General features: G+C 42.1%; 1 long non-coding RNA gene across 3 annotated transcripts in view; it reads left to right on the top strand.

Moving 5' to 3' along the window:
- The first annotated feature begins 1,751 nt into the window (after positions 1–1,751).
- LOC127318462 (uncharacterized) overlaps positions 1,752–24,521 on the top strand; it is a 41,065-nt gene continuing 18,295 nt past the window's right edge. The window contains exons 1-4 of one of the 3 annotated variants that reach the window (XR_007861885.2): positions 1,752–1,923; positions 2,029–2,254; positions 2,431–2,493; positions 3,179–3,925. This is a non-coding gene — a long non-coding RNA (uncharacterized lncRNA). Of the gene's footprint in view, positions 1,924–2,028; positions 2,255–2,430; positions 3,926–24,521 lie in introns of all 3 variants that reach the window. The other 2 variants (XR_007861886.2, XR_007861884.2) reach the window with 2 other exon arrangements.

The raw sequence follows: 24,521 nt of genomic DNA, 5'->3' as shown, positions 1-24,521 counted from the left end.
TGGGTGCTCTCTAGTAAACTCATGAAAGGCCCTGGAGTATGACGTATAAGCTCTAAACCGCGAGGAAGTCTCGTGGCAGCCTAGTATCGGTCTAGGCTTTGTATGAAGCTAGTGCGCAGAAAACTTGTAGTTCAAGGCATAGTCCACTATCCAAGTTGCAATCTAGTGTAATATGAAGCTTTAAGTGGAAGTTCAACTTAACAGTCTCCACGACATACCGGTATATAAAACAATGTTCTGGAAACTTATTGATGAGATGTACCAATGAGAGTTTGTGGGGGATTGCTGGAATTTTGGGCATTTGGCCTCTGGCCCATGGCCCATTACCAAATTCTGAAACTCACATGGCCCATTCCAATAATCAGTGGCAGCACTAGTGGGGGCTAAAGTTTAGTCCCACATTGCTAGTTGGGAGAGAGTTGGAGTGGTATATAAGGTGGGCTGTTCTAGTCCTAGTAAGTGAGTGAGAAGAGAGAGAGCCCTCGCGCACTCCTCCTCCTCCGCCGCCCGCCTCGCCTCGCCTCGTCACGACACGTCATGTCACGACACGACACGACGCGGGTTGCGGGAATCTCGCCGAGCCGAGCTTATCTTTTTGTTGTTTGGGAAATTAATTGTGTAATCAATTTCGAGTCATTAACGGACGCGTTACTCAGCCGTTTTGCCTTCCGTTTTTTCTGGATCGTGGTTGTGCTGACTCGGACGTGGGCTGCGTCCCACGATCTTCTCGAACCGCACTATATAAGCATGGACGCCAACCCTAGTCTTTACCAGACGCATATGCGACTACCTGTTTCCAGTTCATTGCGCCGCCGCCTTCGTCTTCCTCATCCCATCCGTCGGCGTGCACCGACTGCCGGGACAGTAGTCCTCCGGAACCCTGCCTCTCGTGAACCTGTACGGGTGAGGGGCAATCAGGTTTTTGGGGAGCGCTCCGGCGCGACTACTGGCATCATGATCACCGACAACTTCTTCCCGGACCTCAGCGACTTCTTCGACAACCTCAACATGGGCGACAACGACGCTGCTGCGAAGTATGTGATCCTGTCGTTTCTCTTTCAGTTTCTGTTAGAGTTCCTTCTTCTAGTTTCTGTGGTAGATGCGATCGATTTGTCTACTTTAGATATGATCTGTTCATCTATCTTACTAGACTGCACGTTTAGTTTATTTGTTAATTTCATAGTCATGATTTATCAATTACTTGTACGGATTATTTCATATGGAAATTTGCTTATATATTCAACATCTCCAATGACTTGGAAAGGTTCCACTCATCATAGGGAATGGTGGAAGTAGACTTGTGATCCGTACTCTTGGGAGGTGAGGGAACAATTGGGTCTCCCACTCTACGCCTTGCATCAACCGTCATGTCGCTTTGATTCTTCACTATGGAATTGTTTTGCTTGATGATGGTGCGGAAGGTGCGGTATTGAGCATAGTTCTCCTTGTGCGTCTCCACATTCATGCAAATAGTTGGTGTGGCCTTTTGTGATATAATTGTGAAATGATCCAGCCCTTTCTTGGCTCATGGTAAGCTAAAAGCCGCGGCCCATTTATGGCATTGTCAACCAACTGAGCTGACGAACAAATACGAGCAAAATCTCTACTACTTAAAAAGATTAAAGTGGTTCCTTATTCTGCCCACCCAGCCATACGTCAAAATTTTGGTCGTCCTTCACTTCGTCGTTCACTCGGCGCGCGCAACTAACTGGGCCAAGCCCAACTAAACCCATTTTCACGGCTCTTAACCGAACCCTATCTGACCGCAGGTGCCGCCACAGCGCTGCCGGACCCCGCCTTCTCCCCCGTTTCCTCCCTCTCTCGCCGTCGCCGATTGGGCCATCGACGAACGCAGGGTCTAGGTCGACGGGCGACGACGTCTTCATCGAGCGGTCCTTCAGGTCCTTCTTCTCCTCCGCGCAGGTTGCCGCCACACCCTCAATCCCCATCCTCAACGCTGCGCCCACCCCCCGAGATCCCCAACACCACCATTTTCGTTCATGTCGTTCCCCATCCTCAACGCTGCAGGTCCTCCTCCTCCTCCGTTGAAGAACATGACGTGGACAGAGGTGGATTTCTTCCTTAAGTGGAAGACCTAGCCTTGCCGCCGCACCGGGAAGATCGACCCCGTCGCGAACAATACGACGAGCAGGAGAAGGACCTAGAGGAATGTGCGGATCAGGGAGGATCACCGCCGTCTCCAGTTTGACTTCATTGGTCGATGACCACTTGCCTGATCCATCCTGACTCATGCGTAAGCCCCCATCCACCTCCCTCCTTGCCTATTCTCATGAACAAATTTCATGGTTCAGAGCCCTCAGCTCCTCTAATCCACATTGTTTTACTATTCAACAATACATAAATCTATCTTCCCTGCTCTACATTTTTTTTTGCTCAATGCCATGATGATCTGTGTGATTCGAACTGCAGTGAAGTTTCAGCTGATGCCTTCGGGATGGTTGTGATGCAAGATGGAGTGATATCTAACTATGGGTATACTCAATTTTACTCACATATCTCTGATTTGGGTCATTGGCTATTTCTCTTGCTGCTCAATGTTCATATATGCACTTGGGTAATCTCATATATGTTAACTTGTGGCCCAGAGATCTATATGCTTAGAAGTGAATCTCATATATGTTAACTTGGGTAATCTCATAGAAGAGGCTTCAGAAGGTAGGAAAGACAGAACAAGCTAGGAAAGACTCAAGTGAGGGTTTAGTAGTGAATCTCTATGCTTTGTTTCATGCACATGAAACTTGCTGCATTTGATCTTGTGCGCATGGAAATCTCTATGCTTTGTCTTGTGCAAGTCCATATGGTTTAATCATGTTTATGTTTAAATATATTGCTGCATTTGATCACGTTACACTATTTTCCCTGCCTTAGTCGCAAGGTACCACAGAAACAGAACATATGTGTTTACTCTGATCTCTGTTCATCCGTGTACTATATAATCTTTCCTAGATTTGTACATTAAAGGTATTTTTTCGTACTAGATGTGTAACCAACTTTGCTATGCTCTGCTCATCCATTAAATTGTACTGCATAGGTTATTATATATTTGTAGAATTTTATCTGTGATCACTGTTCTGCATCTTTGTTCAGCATGAAAGTGTTACTTTTTATTACTGACAACAATCATGTATTATCAACTATCCCCTTTTTGCGATTGCAGATCACCTTGCTTCAATCTGGTATCAGAGAGAGGAAGCTTCAAAGAACCACGAAGAGGAAAATTTTGTTATGCGCCTCATTGCTACCGCTAATAACATCTTTGGCTTTCCTCTGATATTAAAATACAATAGTATTCTCTAGGTTTCCTTGTTCGTTGATTACACAATATTCCTGATTTGCGACGATGTTTTCAGTACAATAGGTCGATTAGCTGTTGTAGGGTGCATCCTGTAGTTGTAAGGTCTGGGATTTCTTCCATTAGTTGTTTTATTATGATTAATGGTTATTGGACTGAGTTGGGCAATTAGTCAATGACAGAGGTCATGACATGTTTCTGTGCACAACGAGTGTACTTACATTTGTATCTGCGACCGAGATAATCATGTACAGCTCGACCCATTACAACAGACATCGAAAAACAAAAGAGATGGTTGATAGTGAAAGGAGCCACAAAGAGTTGTACATTTTCTTCATTTGAGGATTAGTTCCTAAAGCTTCTTCCTCATTCATTTTTATTTATTTATTATGCCTTGTTGTTCAAAGTTGTTTTTTCTGGTTTTGTTCCAATTGGTTTGTCTTTGGCTATAGTCATGATGGTACAGAGTTGAGAGAGCGATGGTAATTGCATTCAAGAATGTTGTCCAGGAGGATCTGCGGAACTTACTGGGAAGATACTTTAGCATAGGGTGTGAGCTGCTATTTATGGATGAGTTACCGGATGCCATTCTACGACATGGGCATGAATAAGGTACCTTTTCTTTACACAGACATGCCAAAGTTATTTGTCCTGTAACTCTCTGCATATAATTGACTTAATTGGCAAAAGATTGATAACTTAAATGTAATCCACTTGAATATATAATTGAATTGGCGGAAGATATTTCCATCTTAGACTGAGACATGATAATTCGATCATTTCAAAGGTGTTCATGCTACAGAGTTTAAGGTTCAAAATGTCAGGTTGTAACTTTGTTCTCTCCTAGGTCTGAAATAACTTGATGTAATAATTTGCACCATGAATTGTGAAATATTTATTCCTATTGTCCCATAATATATAATGTAGGTGGTAGGGGATATTTGTTCACTGTCAATCTGACATCACAAACAAAGATTAACAAGACAACAATGAATCCACATTCTATAAAATAAAAGTTTCTATACAAAAACATGTTTATATATACATCAGTAGAGCAATGATTTACACTCTAGCAAAATTTATAAAAAACTCAGTAATATGTGTGACAAATGAAATAATATATACCCACATCCAAATATGAAGCTCGTGTTTGAATTGAGATGATTTCTGTCAATTTTCGTAGAATGAATGTTGGCATTTTATGATATTTTTTATATAAAAAGGATCCTAAAGGCTCAATCAGTCATAAACAAATACTGGTAGGTTTATTTCTAAAGTTTAAAAAACTTGGGTCAAAAGGAATTCCTTTCTTGTTCTGCAATGCCAAAACAATGGCTATATATGCAAGAAGCATAGAAGAGTAGCAGAATGTTAAAACATTATCTGAAACTAAAGAAAATGATAGATCTATGATGGCTTAACCTCTTATTTATTTTACCCCAACAATAGCAGAAAAAGAGCATTAAGTTGCAGCATAACAAGCTGGCATTAAGCACAAACCTGGACAGCGATAAGAGGATGCACTGAACTGAAATAAGTAACTTTTGAGGACACCATGAATAAAACGGAAAGCATATACGTCCCATATAGCGAACCCATGGATTACCACAAACACTCTTTGAAATACATGTGAGTAGTTGATTCATTCACTTAAACCACTATGAAGGCGACATGATGACAATCAGACATCATATTTGAGGCCATAATTATTTGGCCCACCTAAGTTGTTTTCCCTATAGCATTGATTGAAGAGCATAACTATTGAGCTATTTTGGAGGAAAAATGTCGTGCTGAAAAAGGTAAATCTTATAGGAGGAGGATTATATTCTATTAACAGAACATTTCATTCAAAACAGAAATATTATAGGCTATGCGAGAATAAACCTGTTGGTAATTAAACTTGCTAACATGTAGCATGAACTTGAAGTTTCACATAGTTTTTCGATTGAACAAATGAAAGTAGAAGGAATAACTGAGCACCACCTTCTTTCATGACTTTGGGCTGAACCACTGTAACTAGGATTGGGAAAGCTGTTGAGATCTGATAGAAAGATTACAACTCGGTGAGAAAACAACTTAGGGAGCAAATTTGGTTGTTAAATAATCGTACTTAAGGTTGTCGCTATATTCATTAGGCCCATAAAAGTTCAATAGCTGGACCTTCCTTTGTAGCTACAGTAGCATCCCTTCGCTCCATTATCCCTTGTCATACCATCAGAAACATTATCAGTCCAAATTCGGCTTTAGGCTAAGAATTAACTAATTTTCTATTAAGAACCATCAAAATCATCACCAGTGAAGTCATCCATCGAAAAATTACAATAAATTTCAGAAACGTTGACAAAACCTGTTAGGATTCGGACCTGGTGAGAATGGCGGCGCGCGGCGAAAGATGAGATGTAGTCGGGACGAAACGGTGTCCCTTACCAGAACAACCACAAATGCTTCTGCGGAGACAGCTCACAGAACAAAATGAAGCAGCCCAATCATCGTCACTCAGGCCCGGTTCACGATAAGATGTTCATGTCGTTCCCGAGAGTAGCACCCCTTTCAGTTTGGGCCAAGATGTAATGTGTGGCTGATGCGGTAAAAAACGTCCAGGCACGACCGGTTGGATGGTTAAGAGATCTGGACAGTTCACCACTGCAATCAGACTGCTGACGATCTCAAAACGCTGAGGAGGCTCCTAGCTGGTTAAGTTTTACTGTTACTCAATTTGCTTTACTGAACCAACGCCACCTGAGAATGGATTAAATAACAATAAGCAGAACCCATTCAGTACATTGTTAAGGGCATCTCTATCAAGCAAAAGGAATAGCAACACCAACACCTGCAGTGTGCAACAATGTAAGAGAATTTTAGTTTAATTCAAAATTCTCCATATTAAATTCTGCTGTTACGAAATACCGAAATACACATCAGAAATAGTGCATGTCATAGTATTTAGGTGAAAAAAATTCTAAGGATTATTCTGCATCTGCATGCATATAATACTTATACATGACTTATACGAGATCCATATTACACATCTGTTTGACGGATAGAGCACTGAAGAAAGTATTGTACAATTGTATCAATAAAAAAATATAATTATTATCCTTTTTCTGCTTTTGCGTTGCAAACAAGAATGATATATTTACAGGGCCCTCCTAGATGCAGGTGCAAATAGTGCACATTTGAGTTAGCTGTGCATACACTATTGTCTCCTAAGAAGAAAGTGAACCATACTTCAGTCTTGAGCATTAGATTTCTCCTTTCTATTTGACAACTTAAGCATTTTTCTTTATTTCTGAAACATCTCAATTGAACCATGATGACCCATAAGTATAGGGGGTGTATCGTAGTATCTTCCATAAGTAAGAATGTCGATCCCAACGAGGAGCAGAAGGTGTTGACAAACAGTTTCGATGAAGGATTCACTGTAAATGCTCACAGACAAGTATTCAAGGGGTTTTGATGTAACAGATGAATAAAGTACGAGTAACTAAAGTGCGAGAGTAATAATTGCAGCGAGTGGCCCAATCCTTTTTAGCACAAAGGACAAGCCGGTTTGTTTACTTATAATAACCAAACGTTCTTGAGGACACACGGGATTTTAGTCTAGTGCTTTCGCTACATACGGCTAATTAATCTTCATTGTTTTGATAAGTGTTGTGTGGGTGAACCTATGCTAATGTACCGCCCTTCCTAGGACTAATACATACTTGTGATTATACCCCTTGCAAGCATCCGCAACTACAAGAAAGTAATTAAGATAAATCTAACCACAGCCTTAAACTCTGAGATCATGCTATCCCTCCTGCATTGATATACCAACGGGGGCTCAGGTTTCTGTCACTCCGGCAACCCCGCAATTGGCAAACGAGTACAAGATGCATTCCCCTAGGCCCATAAAGCACTACAAGAAAAGTTCTGATAGACAACGTCTCAAAATCGTCCGCTAAGGGGTATTTTTCGTCGCCTATGGGCCTAACCCGACGATATGGGTTCTGTTGTGGAAACTGCGTCAGGCAAAGTCCAACGACGTTTTTTTCGGTCCGTCGCGCTTGGGCGCCCTTCCGCCATGGAAAATCGGACCGTTGCGCAAGTGTTTCCGGGAGCCCGTTGACTGCTGACGTCATGCAAACTGACACGTGGCAGACGCCGTTAACTGGCAGTTAACGGCGTTAACCTGCTGAAACCCCGTGGTAGATGGTAGGCCCACACGAGGCTGCCACGTCTTAAGCGGGCCGGGCCAGTGACATAGTTTGACCGGTCAACTATATAGCCGGGCTGGTCCATTAGTTACGTGGGCCGGGCCTAACCTCTAAGGTTGGCGGGTCAAAACTTAAATGGGCCGGCCCATTTAACATGTGGGGTCCACCTTACGGAATCGGGCCGGCCCAAGAAGCAAGTGGGCCGGGCCAAAACACAGGTGGGTCCCACTTTCCTGTTAAAGGGCCGGCCCATTTAGTGTGTGGGGTCCACCATATAGCAAGTGGGCCGGGCCAAAAACACAGGTGGGTCCCACTTTCCAATTAAAAGGTCGGCCCATTTAGTATGTGGGGTCCACCATATAGCAAGTGGGCCGGCCCAACAAGATAGTGGGCCGGGCCAAAAACACAGGTGGGTCCCACTTTCCTGTTAAAGGGCCGGCCCATTTGGTGTGTGGGGTCCACCATATAGCAAGTGGGCCGGCCCAACAAGAGAGTGGGCCGGGCCAAAAGCACGAGTGGGTCCCACCTTCCTGTTAAAAGGCCGGCCCATTTAGTATGTGGGGTCCACCATATAGCAAGTGGGCCGGCCCAACAAGATAGTGGGCCGGGCCAAAAACACAGGTGGGTCCCACTTTCCAGTTAAAAGGCTGGCCCATTTAGTATGTGGGGTCCACCATATAGCAAGTGGGCCGGCCCAACAAGATAGTGGACGGGCCAAAAACACAGGTGGGTCCCACCTTCCTGTTAAAGGGCCGGCCCATTTACCATGTGGGACCACCATATAGCAAATGGGCTAGCCCAACAAGATAGTGGGCCGGCCCAATAAGAATGTGGATCCCACTATCGTGTAGCAAGCCGGCCTACTAAAGAAGTGAGGTGGCCCAAAATGAAAGTGGGTCCCACACTACCGTAAGTGGGCCGGCCCAATCATTGTAGTGCCCTACTTGTTTGACTAGTCAACTTGCATTAAATTTCATGAGCCTAAAATCTGATATCAATGATACACACAATTACATACACAAATAAAACAAGTAGGAAAATTACAAGGCAATTAATGTGCCCAAATAAAAAAATTACATAGAATCATTGAGGACTTCTATTAGCATCATCAATAACACGTTGACATTTGGCAATCGCCTTGATTGAATCTTGTGTACTCTTTGTCAACATATCAGCTACAGATCTTAAAGCGACAATACCATGTCTTTTATAAAGTACAAACCTTGAGATATTTCTTGTTTGATGAAAGCAATGGTCTAGGTTGACGGCTATGAGAAGATGCATCGAAGAAATATCGTAACTTTTGTGGGCCTCACTTCTAATGAAGATTGCTTCATCACAAGCGCATTCGATAATAATGCAAAAAGAGTTAAACGATGAACTATGCAAACATTTATTATGCAATGTAGATATAAGATAATAACAAGTTGCATAAATAAGACAATGTATGGAACTTGTACTAAGCACAAACTTACATCATAATGTTGCACGGGGTCGCTACAGATCCTTTTTGGCGACTATCTTCTAATGATGACTGCTTCATTAAAGCTGCATTAAGTAACATTGCAAACATAGTTACAACAATTAACTATTCAAACATGTATTACGCAATGTAGAGATCGATAACGACATGTAGCAGAAATAAGCACAAGATAAGATAAGATGCATGTACTAAGCACATACCGGCTCATTGCAGTCCTTCTCTTGCGTGCACTAGTCGTGGTCAACATGCCTGTCATTTTAGGTTCAACCATCAAGTGAAATGCTAATCCTCCTGCTCCATTGTCCTTAATCTGTGTTTAGATATCACATTTAAGACCAAGTCATTTGGTTTCAAATAACAAAAAACTTGAGCTGCCAAATGAATAAGCCAATATTTACCGGATATCGATTAAAACCAACTAGATGTTGCTTTGCATGAGATACGAATTTCGACATTCAGATTCGTGAGTAGGGTAATGCCAAGGTTTTCCACATAAAGTAAACTGGCATTAAGAATGACCAAATGTCAGGTTCAAATCACCTTCGCAGTTTCTCCAAGACAAGCATATCAAATAGGCAGAAACATAGTAAAGCATGAATGGCATTGCTATGGCGGGGTTCCAAGTGTTAATCTCTTGCATAAGGAACAATGCATATAGGTTATAGATAATAACGGAAGTAAAGCGCCAAAATTACCAACCAAGAACTCAGATTCCAACCTTCCCTAGCGTCCCCTTTGTTAATGTTGGATGTTCTAATAAGTGGTTCGCATGATCAATCCCTAGGAAAAATAACATTGACAAGTCGGTCTACGATAATACAAAGACCAGACATGCACGCAGCAATAACTATATAAGCTAAAGACGAGGTATAAGAGCAAGCAGATTGGAAATGCACATAGCATGATTATAAAAGCGGTGTGAGAATAGCAGACACGAGAAAACAGCTAGCGACTAGCTGTGAGCTAATGACGTGGTATAAGAACAAGCAGATTGGAAATGCCCATAGCATGACTATAAAAACGATGCGACAATAGCATGCGGTACAAAAATAGTTGGCAGCAAATGAATGGGTATAAGGCTATAAATATGTGGATGCACACAGTGTCGATAGAATGAACAGATGGTAGCGACCGGATAATGCTTTTGTCTTGTACAATATTTAAACAAACTTCATGCGAAGCAACACATCAAGAAAGTTAACGGCATATGAGATCTGCAAATAACTACACAAAACATGGCTAAAGAAACACCGCGATCTAACGGGCCGGCGTACTAACCAAGGCTGCGACGGGGTGGACGGGGCGGCAACTTGCATTCCGGCGGCGGCGAACGCGGGAGACGATGAATCGACCATGTTTCGGTAGAAGCGGGCGTTAGTGAAGCAGATCTGGTTGGTGGCAAGGATTCGGTGAAGTTGATACAGCCGCTGCGCCGAGGTAGTCGGTGGCGAGGTCGGCGGTGAAGCAGATCCGTCGGTGGCGAGGTCGGCGGTGAAGCGAGATCCGTCGGTGGCGAGGTCGGCGGTGAAGCAGATCCATCGGTGACGAGGGCGGCGGGGAGCGGATCGTGGGTGGACAGCCAACACGATCAAGGCTACGCCGTGGAGGACTATGCCGGCGGCGGCAGATCTAGTATCGTAGAGAGTCGAGCTTTGGCGTGTGAGAGTATTTTTGAGCTAATGGGGCGAATGGTTGGTGGGTGGGTGTGGGCACAGGGGAGGGTTCGGGATCTAGGCAAGATATTTCATTGTTACCGAATGAGCCCTCCATGGTCGGTGGGTTGTAGCTTCCGGACCAGGGTTAAAAGGGTAAAACTGGTCACGGGATTTTCGAATGGATGCGGCGGGATGATTTGGCGCGCGGCCGAAATTTTCAGTTTCAAGCTACGAGCAGAACGACAAAAATAATGTTCTTCCCCAGGGAGCTCTCATTTCTTCCTCTTCTCTTTCTCTCTCGAGTCTCTCCCACTCCCCCGGCTCCTCTCCCCCTTCTCTCCGGCGGCCTCGCCGGCCGGAGACGAGGCCGACTTCTCTCTGTATATTGTACACCCTCCGAACTAAATTAATTGATTCAACTTTCCTTAGACGTGTATGTATCTAGAGTAAAAACATGTGTGGATACATCCATATTTAGATAAGCAAAGTTGAGTCAGCTAATTTGGATCCGATGGAGTTAGTGTTGTTGTAAGCTTAGATCCAGTGTTTCCCATGAGCAGAATGGCGCAATGGAGTCGGGGATCTCGTCATCGGCTTCAGATCTGGCCTATGGTGAATCTGGCGGATCTTGCCGGCCAAACCCCGATCTGGTGCCATCAATGTGATGGCGCTAACGGTGAGGCTTGCTTTGGTCAGTGCTTCAGATCTGGCCAATGGGGAAGTCAAGCTGCTAAAGTTCACAAGCTCGGGGCATACGACGGCGTCATCCGTCTTGCCCTTACACATCTTGGCCTTTCAGCGGCCCTTCTCAGAGCCAATATGCCGTTGATGAGGCCCTTCTTCTCCTTCGTCCTGGCGACTACCGGCGACACCGTCCCAAGTGGTGCGTCCCCGGCGACGGAGTTGCTGGAAAGGATGCGGAGCAGAGATCTGATGTGCGGTCGAGAAGGACTCGATTGATTTTCTTCTATATGTTTTGGGGTCCTTTTTGTAAAGTTGCAGATTCTATTAGTTATTGTCTAGTACTTTTGGTCCTCTATGTAATTTTTTGGACTAGTTTCCATTGGCACTGATAAACTTGAATTTTGACAAGTTCACAGGGAAAAAAATTCCTTTGCACATATGGCCTATCATGTATAAACATTCTTGAGATTTAAACTATATGTAATGTGCCATGCATTAACCCTAAACCATATATATGTAACTAACCCTAGCTGATCAAACCCTACTTAATTAAAACAAATAACCCTAAACTATACGCATGCACTTTATGCGCAAAGGCGCGGGTGCCTCTAATAATGTGTGTGCGCACTCGATCGATGATCCCTAAACCTTATACAACCCTGAAACCCTAATCCCTAATCCCTAAACCCTAAACACCCTAAACACTAAACCCTATACCCTAAACCCTAACCCTAACCCTAAACCCTAATTAAACCCTATATATAGGCCAACGACACTTAATTGTGCATCAAGCAGGCCAGGGGTGCCTCGCGGTCCTCTAATTAAATTAAATGTGCCATGCATTAACCCTAAACCATATATATGTAACTAACCATAGCTAATCAACCCTACTTAATGAAAACACATAACCCTAAAGTATACTAGCTATAACCCGATCTAATAAAAACATGCTCTATATATAGCAGCTAGCTAGCAAACCTTAGATTAACACCAATTAATATATACATGGCCTATATCGATCATGTTGTATAACATATCCCTGATATTCATTAATTAATTATATAATTATCGTGATAAATTAATTAACTCTAATTTTGACAAGTTCTCTCGAATGAAAACACATTTGATTAAGTTGCCTCATAATATATATATAATTAGTGTGCATGCATGGCCTACCATGCATTCGTGCATATATTTTAATGTATATTTGAACATATTCTTGGGGATTTCAATCTCTCTCTCTCGATCATCTATATATCGTTGGTGGCCAAAAAACACACATATATATGCATGCAATTTATGCGTAAAGGCGCGGGTGCCTCTAATAATGTGTGTGCGCACTCGATCGATGATCCCTAAACCTTAAACAACCCTAAAACCTTAAATCTCTAATCCCTAATCCCTAAACCTAAACACCCTAAACACTAAACCCTAAACCCTAGACCCTAAACCCTAACCCTAACCCTAACCCTAACCCTAAACCCTAGCTAACCCTAAACCCTAATTAAACCCTATGTATAGGCCAACGACACTTAATTGTGCATCGAGCAGGCCAGGGGTGCCTCGCGGTCCTCTAATTAAATTAAATGTGCCATGCATTAACGCTAAACCATATATATGTAACTAACCCCAGCTAATCAACCCTACTTAATTAAAACACATAACCCTAAACTATACTAGCTAGCTATAACCCGATCTAATAAAAACATGCTCTATATATAGCAGCTAGCTAGCAAACCGTAGATTAACACCAATTAAAATATACATGGCCTATATCGATCATGTTGTATAACATATCCAAGAGATAAATTAATTAATTATATAATTATCGTGATAAATTAATTAACTTGAATTTTGACAAGTTCTCTCGAATGAAAACACATTTGATTAAGTTGCCTCATAATATATATAATTAGTGTGCATGCATGGCCTACAATGCATTCGTGCATATATTTTAATGTATATTTGAACATATTCTTGGGGATTTCAATCTCTCTCTCGATCATCTATATATCGTTGGTGGCCCAAAAAACACACATATATACGCATGCACTTTATGCGTAAAGGCGCGGGTGCCTCGATCTAATAATGCGTGTGCGCACTCGATCGATGATCCCTAAACCTTAAACAACCCTAAAACCCTAAATCCCTAATCCCTAATCCCTAAACCCTAAACACCCTAAACACTAAACCCTAGACCCTAAACCCTAACCCTAACCCTAACCATCTGCCCTAGCTAACCCTAAACCCTAATTAAACCCTATGTATAGGCCAACGACACTTAATTGTGCATCGAGCAGCCCAGGGGTGCCTCGCGGTCCTCTAATTAAATTAATTAAATGCGCCATGCATTAACCCTAAACCATATATATGTAACTAACCCTAGCTAATCAACCCTACTTAATTAAAACACATAACCCTAAACTATACTAGATATAACCCGATCTAATAAAAAATGCTCTATATATAGCAGCTAGCTAGCAAACCGTAGATTAACACCAATTAAAATATACATGGCCTATATCGATCATGTTGTATAACATATCCCTGAGATTCATTAATTAATTATATAATTATCGTGATAAATTAATTAACTTGAATTTTGACAAGTTCTCTCGAATGAAAACACATTTGATTAAGTTGCCTCATAATATATATATATATAATTAGTGTGCATGCATGGCCTACAATGCATTCGTGCATATATTTTAATGTATATTTGAACATATATATTCTTGGGGATTTCAATCTCGATCTCTCTCTCTCGATCATCTATATATCGTTGGTGGCCCAAAAAACACACATATATACGCATGCACTTTATGCGTAAAGGCGCGGGTGCCTCTAATAATGTGTGTGCGCACTCGATCGATGATCCCTAAACCTTAAACAACCCCTAAAACCTTAAATCCCTAATCCCTAAACCCTAAACACCCTAAACACTAAACCCTAAACCCTAAACCCTAACCCTAACCCTAACTCTAACCCTAGCCCTAACCCTAACCCTAAACCCTAGCTAACCCTAAACCCTAAACCCTAGACCCTAAACCCTAGACCCTAAACCCTAACCCTAACCCTAACCCTAACCCTAACCCTAAACCCTAGCTAACCCTAAAACCCTAATTAAACCCTATGTATAGGCCAACGACACTTAATTGTACGTGCATCGAGCAGGCCAGGGGGTGCCTCGCGGTCCTCTAATTAAATTAAATGTGCCATGCATTAACCCTAAACCATATATATGTAACTAACCCTAGCTAATCAACCCTACTTAATTAAAACACATAACCCTAAACTATACTAGCTAGCTATAACCCGATCTAATAAAAACATGCTCTATATATAGCAGCTAGCTAGCAAACCGTAGATTAACACCAATTAAAATATACATGGCCTATATCGATCATGTTGTATAACATATCCCTGAGATTCATTAATTAATTATATAATTATCGTGATAAATTAATTAACTTGAATTTTGACAAGTTCTCTCGAATGAAAACACATTTGATTAAGTTGCCTCATAATATATATATAATTAGTGTGCATGCATGGCCTACAATGCATTCGTGCATATATTTTAATGTATATTTGAACATATTCTTGGGGATTTCAATCTCTCTCTCGATCATCTATATATCGTTGGTGGCCCAAAAAACACACATATATACGCATGCACTTTATGCGTAAAGGCGCGGGTGCCTCGATCTAATAATGTGTGTGCGCACTCGATCGATGATCCCTAAACCTTAAACAACCCTAAAACCCTAAATCCCTAATCCCTAACCCCTAAACCCTAAACACCCTAAACACTAAACCCTAGACCCTAGACCCTAAACCCTAACCCTAACCCTAACCATCTGCCCTAGCTAACCCTAAACCCTAATTAAACCCTATGTATAGGCCAACGACACTTAATTGTGCATCGAGCAGCCCAGGGGTGCCTCGCGGTCCTCTAATTAAATTAATTAAATGCGCCATGTATTAACCCTAAACCATATATATGTAACTAACCCTAGCTAATCAACCCTACTTAATTAAAACACATAACCCTAAACTATACTAGATATAACCCGATCTAATAAAAACATGCTCTATATATAGCAGCTAGCTAGCAAACCGTAGATTAACACCAATTAAAATATACATGGCCTATATCGATCATGTTGTATAACATATCCCTGAGGTTCATTAATTAATTATATAATTATCGTGATAAATTAATTAACTTGAATTTTGACAAGTTCTCTCGAATGAAAACACATTTGATTAAGTTGCCTCATAATATATATATATAATTAGTGTGCATGCATGGCCTACAATGCATTCGTGCATATATTTTAATGTATATTTGAACATATATATTCTTGGGGATTTCAATCTCGATCTCTCTCTCTCGATCATCTATATATCGTTGGTGGCCCAAAAAACACACATATATACGCATGCACTTTATGCGTAAAGGCGCGCGCGGGTGCCTCTAATAATGTGTGTGCGCACTCGATCGATGATCCCTAAACCTTAAACAACCCCTAAAACCTTAAATCCCTAATCCCTAATAATCCCTAATCCCTAAACCCTAAACACCCTAAACACTAAACCCTAAACCCTAAACCCTAACCCTAACCCTAACCCTAACCCTAGCCCTAACCCTAACCCTAAACCCTAGCTAACCCTAAACCCTAAACCCTAGACCCTAGACCCTAAACCCTAACCCTAACCCTAACCCTAACCCTAAACCCTAGCTAACCCTAAAACCCTAATTAAACCCTATGTATAGGCCAACGACACTTAATTGTACGTGCATCGAGCAGGCCAGGGGGTGCCTCGCGGTCCTCTAATTAAATTAAATGTGCCATGCATTAACCCTAAACCATATATATGTAACTAACCCTAGCTAGCTAATCAACCCTACTTAATTAAAACACATAACCCTAAACTATACTAGCTAGCTATAACCCGATCTAATAAAAACATGCTCTATATGTAGCAGCTAGCTAGCAAACCGTAGATTAACACCAATTAAAATATACATGGCCTATATCGATCATGTTGTATAACATATCCCTGAGATTCATTAATTAATTATAGAATTATCGTGATAAATTAATTAACTTGAATTTTGACAAGTTCTCTCGAATGAAAACACATTTGATTAAGTTGCCTCATAATATATATATAATTAGTGTGCATGCATGGCCTACAATGCATTCGTGCATATATTTTAATGTATATTTGAACATATATATTCTTGGGGATTTCAGTCTCGATCTCTCTCTCTCGATCATCTATATATCGTTGGTGGCCCAAAAAACACACATATATACTGCGTAAAGGCGAGGGTGCCTCTAATAATGTGTGTGCGCACTCGATCGATGATCCCTAAACCTTAAACAACCCATAAAACCTTAAATCCCTAATCCCTAATAATCCCTAATCCCTAAACCCTAAACACCCTAAACACTAAACCCTAAACCCTAGACCCTAAACCCTAACCCTAACCCTAACCCTAACCCTAACCCTAAACCCTAGCTAACCCTAAACCCTAAACCCTAGACCCTAAACCACCCTAGACCCTAAACCCTAACCCTAACCCTAACCCTAAACCCTAGCTAACACTAAACCCTAATTAAACCCTATGTATAGGCCAACGACACTTAATTGTGCATCGAGCAGGCCAGGGGGTGCCTCGCGGTCCTCTAATTAAATTAAATGTGCCATGCATTAACCCTAAACCATATATATGTAACTAACCCTAGCTAATCAACCCTACTTAATTAAAACACATAAACCTAAACTGTACTAGCTAGCTATAACCCGATCTAATAAAAACATGCTCTATATATAGCAGCTAGCTAGCAAACCGTAGATTAACACCAATTAAAATATACATGACCTATATCAATTTTAATATATATTTGAACATATTCTAGGGGATTTCAATCTCTCTCTCTCGATCATCTATATATCGTTGTTGGTGGCAAAAAACACACACGTACATATATACGCATGCACTTTATGCGCAAAGGCGCGGGGTGCCTCTAATAATGTGTGTGCGCACTCGATCAATGATCCCTAAACCTTAAACAACCCTAAAACTCCCCTAAACCCTAAACACCCTAAACACTAAACCCTAGACCCTAAACACCCTAAACACTAAACCCTAAACCCTAGACCCTAAACACCGTAAACACTAAACCCTAAACCCTAAACCCTAAACACCCTAAACACTAATTAAACCCTAAACCATAGACCCTAAACACCCTAAACTAAACCCTAGACCCTAGCTAAACACCCTAAACACTAAACCCTAAACCCTAAACCCTAGCTAACCCTAAACCCTAATTAAACCCTATATATAGGCCAACGACACTTAATTGTGCATCAAGCAGGCCAGGGGTGCCTAGATCGCGGTCCTCTAGTTAAATTAAATGTGCCATGCATTAACCCTAAACCATATATATAACTAACCCCTAGCTAATCAAACCCTAGTTCATTAAAACACATAACCCTAAACTATACTAGCTAGCTATAACCCGATCTAATAAAAACATGCTCGATCTATATATATAGCAGCTAGCTAGCAAATTAAACGGTAGATTAACACCAATTAATATATACGACATGGCCTATATCGATCATATGTTGTATAACATCTCCCTGAGATTCATTAATTAATTATATAATTATCGATGATAAATTAATTAACTTGAATTTTGACAAGTTCTCTCGAATGAAAACACATTTGATTAAGTTTCCTCATAATATATATATATATAATTAGTGTGCATGCATGGCCTACCATGCATGCATTCGTGCATATATTTTAATATATATTTGAACATATTCTTGGGGATTTCAATCTCTCTCTCTCTCGATCATCTATATATCGTTGTTGGCCAAAAAAACACACACATATACACATGCACTTTATGCGCAAAGGCGCGTGTGCCTCTAATAATGTGTGTGTGCGCACTCGATCGATGATCCATAAACCTTAAACCCTAATTAAATAAACCCTAATCCCTAATCCCTAAACCCCTAAACACCATAAACATTAAACCCTAGACCCTAGACCCTAAACCCTAACCTCCTAACCCTAAACCCTAAACCCTAATTAAACCCTATATATAGGCCAATGACACTTAATTGTGCATCAAGCAGGCCAGGGGTGCCTTAGCTCGCGGTCCTCTAATTAAATTAAATGTGCCATGCATATATATATGTGTTTAATTTGGGGATTTCAATCGCTCTCTCGTATGTAGATCTCTCTCTACCTCTCTCTCTCTCTGTCTCTCTCTCTCTCGTTAATTGGTGGCCAACAACACACACATGCACTTTGTGCGCAAAGGCATGCGCCTCTAATAATGTGTGCGCAGTCGATCAATCTAGTTTTGATTAATCATAGCACACAAATAAAGAAGTTGTATTTGAATCCACACAACCTAATCTAAAACACATAACCCCTAACATGTCCTAATTAATTAACCCCTTCTCTCTACCTAATTAGTGGAAATTGCACAAAATCAAAAGGGGTCCCTCACTAATTGTGCATATCTGCTAGATTGTGATAAACTTTTGCCCCATATATATTTGGTGGATGGGTGCATCTTGGCATGTAAAACAATTAGTGTTTGCAAATGGCATTGTCAAAATTTATGTACAAATGATTTCTTTCCATCCAAAGTGCATAAAATGGGAGTTTTAATGAAGAAAGTACAAATAAAACAGCTCAACATGCTTCCACACCCCGATTTCCACACGAAGTAGAGCATATTTAAAGGATAATTCCAGAGTTTTACTATTTTTCAAGCAACTTTGCTAATTTTCTCCCACTCACATGACTTTATGTCGATTTAACGAAAATATGGCGAATTTAAACTACATGGGCGGGATAGTTTGAATTGTGCGCGCGGCAAAGGGAACCGCCTATTCCTCAACCTTGTGCACGGCAAATTACACACGCAACTCCATTAAACGCCACCTACCGACCTTAATTATCACCCCGGCGGCCCGGCCGCATGACCCCCCACCCACCCCAACACAACTTATCCCCGTCCGTGCGAAGAGCTTCCCCACCCCCTCCCCTCCCTGCGAAGAAGAAGCTTCCCCTCCCCGTCGTTCTTCTCGAGACGCACCGGCGGTCAAGTTGATCCACGGTAGGGCTGCTATCTCTAGCTCAATCATGTATCGGGCAAGACGGCCTAACGATTTATATTTTCTTGATGCAGCTAAAAAAATTCGTCAGTATGCTCGAACTAATTGGCACTTTATAGTTTTCCGCTCGATTTGTCATCGATCAATTTGTTCATTTGCGTGGGCATATAGAGTCAGTTCTGCACTCGATCCGTTAATTTGCTGAAATGCCATGGCAGAGTTTTGTACACGGTCTGTTTGCTAAAATGTCGATGGGCAATTTTTGTTTTGTACTCGACATGATTGCTGAAATGCATAATCATGTAGTATAGTTTTGTACTCGATGGATATACATTTCCTACTTCGCCTTAAATTAATCACCAACCACTGTATCTCATAATTAAACAGATGGACAGAACTTGGATACTGCATGGACACTTATGTTCCCCTTCATATATAAATGGTGTTCAACCCTTTATGGGGTTTATTAGAGCTCATGAAGGTCACAACCTGGACGTGTATTGCCCGCGCTGCACATGTATGAATGGTGAGAAGAGGCCTCACCCTGTAGTGCCAGATCATTTACACATTTTTGGGATGGACCGCACATATGTTAGGCGGGTTTAGCATGGTGAACCATATAATGATCCTTTAGCAGGAGAAGCAGATCTTGCTCACACTGTATGTGTGCTGGCATATGTAGTTAATTATTTATATTGATGCTGCCGCTGTTTCAATCAATAGTTTGCATTGCTGTGCAAGGTTACGTACTCAAATTTAACTTGTTGAGATGGATGGACGGGAAGGAGAGAAAAAGCGCTTGCTTCAGGAAACGGGTTTCAGCTCTGGGACATGTGTTGTGCCAGATGAGAAGGTAAATATGTAAAACGGCATTTGTTCAGGTTGCATCCCTTAGATGTTTGTCTAATCGGTTGATGTACTAATTGCAGAAGCATAGAGTTGAAGAGGTCTCTCAGTTTGATGGGAGATTTGAAGATGAATCTCAGTTTGATGCACCTGTGGATGGTGCGATGACGAGCCTTTCATAGACGAAGGTCCTGCACCTGAGATTATCCAGCCTACGTAAGGAGGCCGTGGACCGAGTACACAGCTTTGTGTTGAAGTGGATGCATGCCCGAGAGATCATCGGGGCGTCCGGGTAGTCTCAAGACCACCCAGCCACGATGCACCCGTGGATGGTGCGATGACGAGCCTCTCATAGACGAAGGTCCTGCACCTGAGATTATCCAGCCTACAGAAGGAGGCCGTGGACCGAGTACACAGCTTTGCGTTGAAGAGGATGCACACCCGGAGATCATCAGGGGCGTCCCGGTAGTCTCAGGACCACCCAGCCCTGATGCAAAATGTTGAGCTACTTTATGATTCGTACTCTTATGTTCTGGTGCTGTAGTATGTTATGATTTGTACGCCTTTGGCGCTAGATTAAGCATTCAGTGGATGATCGCATTGCAAAATTCGACACCCACACAATCAGTTCATCGTATGAGTAGTAGCACAATTACTTCTACAGCGATTCCTGCCCGCGCATTAGTTGGTAGCATGAAACACTTTCAGGTACTCCCCTCTGATTCATATTAATTGACTCAATTCTGTCTAGATATGGATGTATCTAGATGCATTTGTTAACTAGACTAACAAACTTGAGTCAGTTAATATGAATCCGTGTAAACCGCCCAGTCCTCGAGCAGCTAGTTTATTGACTCTGGACTCCAAGCCTCTCGCGGCAAGCCATCGACGAAGCTTTGACCAGATCTTGGCCCGCAATTTTTTGTGTGTGGCGAATAGCAAAGCTTTGACCAGTTCCTCTCGGGATGCAGCACGCCGGTGAGCTTGCACGGTTGCCACGAGCACTTTCCGGCGGAACTTCCTCTTCAGCGCCCTCAAGCCGCTGCTGTGAGACAGCACGCAGTGCCTCGAGGTGGACAGAATTCTGGATCTCAGGGCGGGGGGTCCGCATCGTCCGGGAACGATCTCCAGCGGGTTAACGAGGACATGCATGGCGGCCAGGGGATTTGTTTTTTTTTTTGGTTTGAGCTTGGGATTTGGGGTTTTCGGATAGGGAGGAGGAACCGAGGAAGAGGAAGGAACAGCCGCGTGCTTGGCGCGTGGCGGTGTGCTTGAATTTCGAATTTTTGTGAAATGTTTCATTTCCCCGCTACAATTCGGGGGTTTCTTGACGCGCCAATGCGTCCCGCCGGGCAGCTTCAAGTGAATTTGGGGTGCCACGCTATGGGCCCTAGTTTCAGTGAGACATGTAATGACTAGTCACATCAGTAAGTTCACTGTGTAATAAAATATGTTACCCCTCCCCTTTATGTAGCACCCCTTCTCTCCCGATCGAGTGCCGATTGCCGACGGATGCAAGCCGCTAGCTCGATCCCCTCCTTTCGCCTCCACCGTCCAGGCATCCAGCTTGGAGGGGCAAGCTGCATCTAGACCAAGCGGATTAGGTAGGACTAGTAATGTTCTTTCCTTTCTCGAGATCGGTTCTTTTTTCCTCTCCTCGATATCTTGCGCATCTCTTTCCTATTATGGGCGAAGGGGTGTCTTTCTGGTCACCCTCGAGCTGGGAGTGATTGATGGGGGTGGTTGCAGTAGGCTACCGATTCTTGGATAGGGGTGTTCTTCCTTTCGTTGTAGACATTTCCAACCTGTGTAGTTTCTGCTGATCCTCACCGTATCTTTTGTCGGCTTGTACAGGAAAGGTAAGACCTCGGCGGTGGGGGCAATGGAGCGTAAGGCCACCACGCATGTGGGCGGTTGGCTGAGCACGAGCTGCATCCCCGGCCTGCGAAGCAGGTACTCCGTTTGCTTATCCACTCTTTACCTTTTAAGTGTCTCTCTGCATCCTCAATCTGTTCCTGTTCTGGAATATGCTTAAAGTAGCACATGTCTTCAGGTGTTTGTGCGTAAAGCCTCTGTGACACCATGCTCTATATTCTCTGTATCAGGTTGGTACCTCCAGGTTCCGTGCTGAGGCTATGGGGAACGAGAATAGCGCCCCACCTGCTGCAGGAGCATGGCCCGATCTGCAGCACAAGAAGCGAAATGCCGCGGCCGGAGCTGGGCAGGGACCGCCCAGGGGTAGTTTTTTTAACCAACTACCATCATGTAGTTCTGATCTGATACTCCCTCAGATCCAAATTAATTGACTCAACTATCTGTAGATACGGATGTATCTAGATGTGTTTTAGCTCTAGATACTACTGCCTCCATCCCAAAGCTTTGGGCTTATATTATTTTTAGAAAGTCAAACTATACCATGTTTGACTAAGCTTTTACCAAAAATCAGTAACATGCAAAATACAAAATTAATATCATTAAATAGATAATAAAATATATTTTCCTACGGTATCTACACAGTATTATATTTGTTGATAGAATGTTCTAAAATTTTGGTCAAACTTTGCTTGTTTTGATTTCTCAAAAATAAATAAGGCTTAAGCTTTTGGATGGTGGTAGTACATTCATATCTAGACAAAGCTGAGTTAACTAGTTTTTTGTCTGTCCATAGCTAGTGTTCACGCTGCAAAAGGCTAAGAGCATCCACTATATGCATCAGTCTATCTCATACAGTAATTCAATATCACTGCTGAGGTCTGCCTTTTGTTTTGCTATTCATATGCAGACTGAAACTTTAGGGCCTTTACTCAAAAGGAAGATCAAAACTGCGGCTGATCAGGCTGCCAGTATGTTGATGCCGCCCCCATCTTCTAAATGCCTCTACAAGCATAAGGCCACGCGCCAGCTGGGTGGTGATCTTTTAATGAATATGGTATATTTTCTTAATCCACAAAACATGCCTTGATTTTTCTCTGTTTATTGTCGGTTTTTTCTATGCTTGCCAAAAGTTTACAACAACAACAACAACAACCAAGCCTTCAGTCCCAAACAAGTTGGGGTAGGCTAGAGTTGAAACCCATAAGATCTCGAAGCCAAAAGTTTAGAAACACCAAATTCGTTTGCTTACAATCATCATACAGTAATGTTCATCTACTCCAGTTCCCCTAACCCAACAAAAAATGATGTTAATTACAATTTTTAGATTAAAAGAGCACCATTAGGCGCTGTTAATTATGACTTTGAGATTAAAATGTCATTTGCAATTGTTAATTACAATTTTGAGACAAATGGTTAGTTTAACCTCGATCTCTTCTGCTCTCCATTTATCCCAACCGAACAAAAATTTAACCATTCCATTCCTCTGAAATGGAACCATTCCATTCCATTCCACGCTGTTTCAGAACCGAACACACCCTTGCATTGTTGTGAACTGTTGTCCATACACGGCCATACCCTTCCACTTACATCCAGCACTATATGCATCAGTCTGTCTCAGAGTCATTCAATATCACTGCTGAGATCTGTTCCCATTCTTATGCAGGCTGAAACTGCTGCGCCTTTACTCAAGTGGATGCAAAATGAGGCTAATGAGGCTGCTGTGAGGACGATGGTGCCGGCACCATCTTCTGAAAACCTCTACAAGCACGAGGCCACGGGCCAGCTGGGTGGTGACCTTTTAATGAATCTGGTATATTTTCTTAATCCACATACATGATTTCATTATTATCTGTTTAATTACTGTTGGCTTTGTCTAATGCTTACCAAAAGTTCAGAAACACTGCGTTTGCTTACAATCATCATACACTAATTTTTCACTTTTCAGTCTGTCTCATCCAGTATATAAACTGTTGATTTCCATTGGCTTCTTTTGTAATCATTTGCATTGTTGTCAACTGTTCTCTATGCACAACCCTATTCTTCCACTTACACCCGCACTATTTGCATCAGTCTATCTCATAGATTTATTAAATATCAATGATGAGTTCTGTTGCTATTCATATGCAGGATGAAACTTCTGTGCCTCTACTCAAATGGATAAAAAATGATCCTGATGAGGCTGCTGTGAAGACGATGGTGCCGCCACCATCTTCTGAAAACCTCCTCAAGCACAAGGCCACGGGCCAGCTGGGTGGTACCCTTTTCATGGCAGGTATATTTTCTTAATCCTCATACATGATTTGATTTTAGTC

The sequence above is a fragment of the Lolium perenne genome, chromosome 7 (assembly GCF_019359855.2).
Source record: "Lolium perenne isolate Kyuss_39 chromosome 7, Kyuss_2.0, whole genome shotgun sequence".
Lineage (NCBI taxonomy): Eukaryota > Viridiplantae > Streptophyta > Magnoliopsida > Poales > Poaceae > Lolium > Lolium perenne.
Note: the sequence above shows the minus strand (reverse complement) of the source record. Positions and strands in the feature narration are given on the sequence as shown.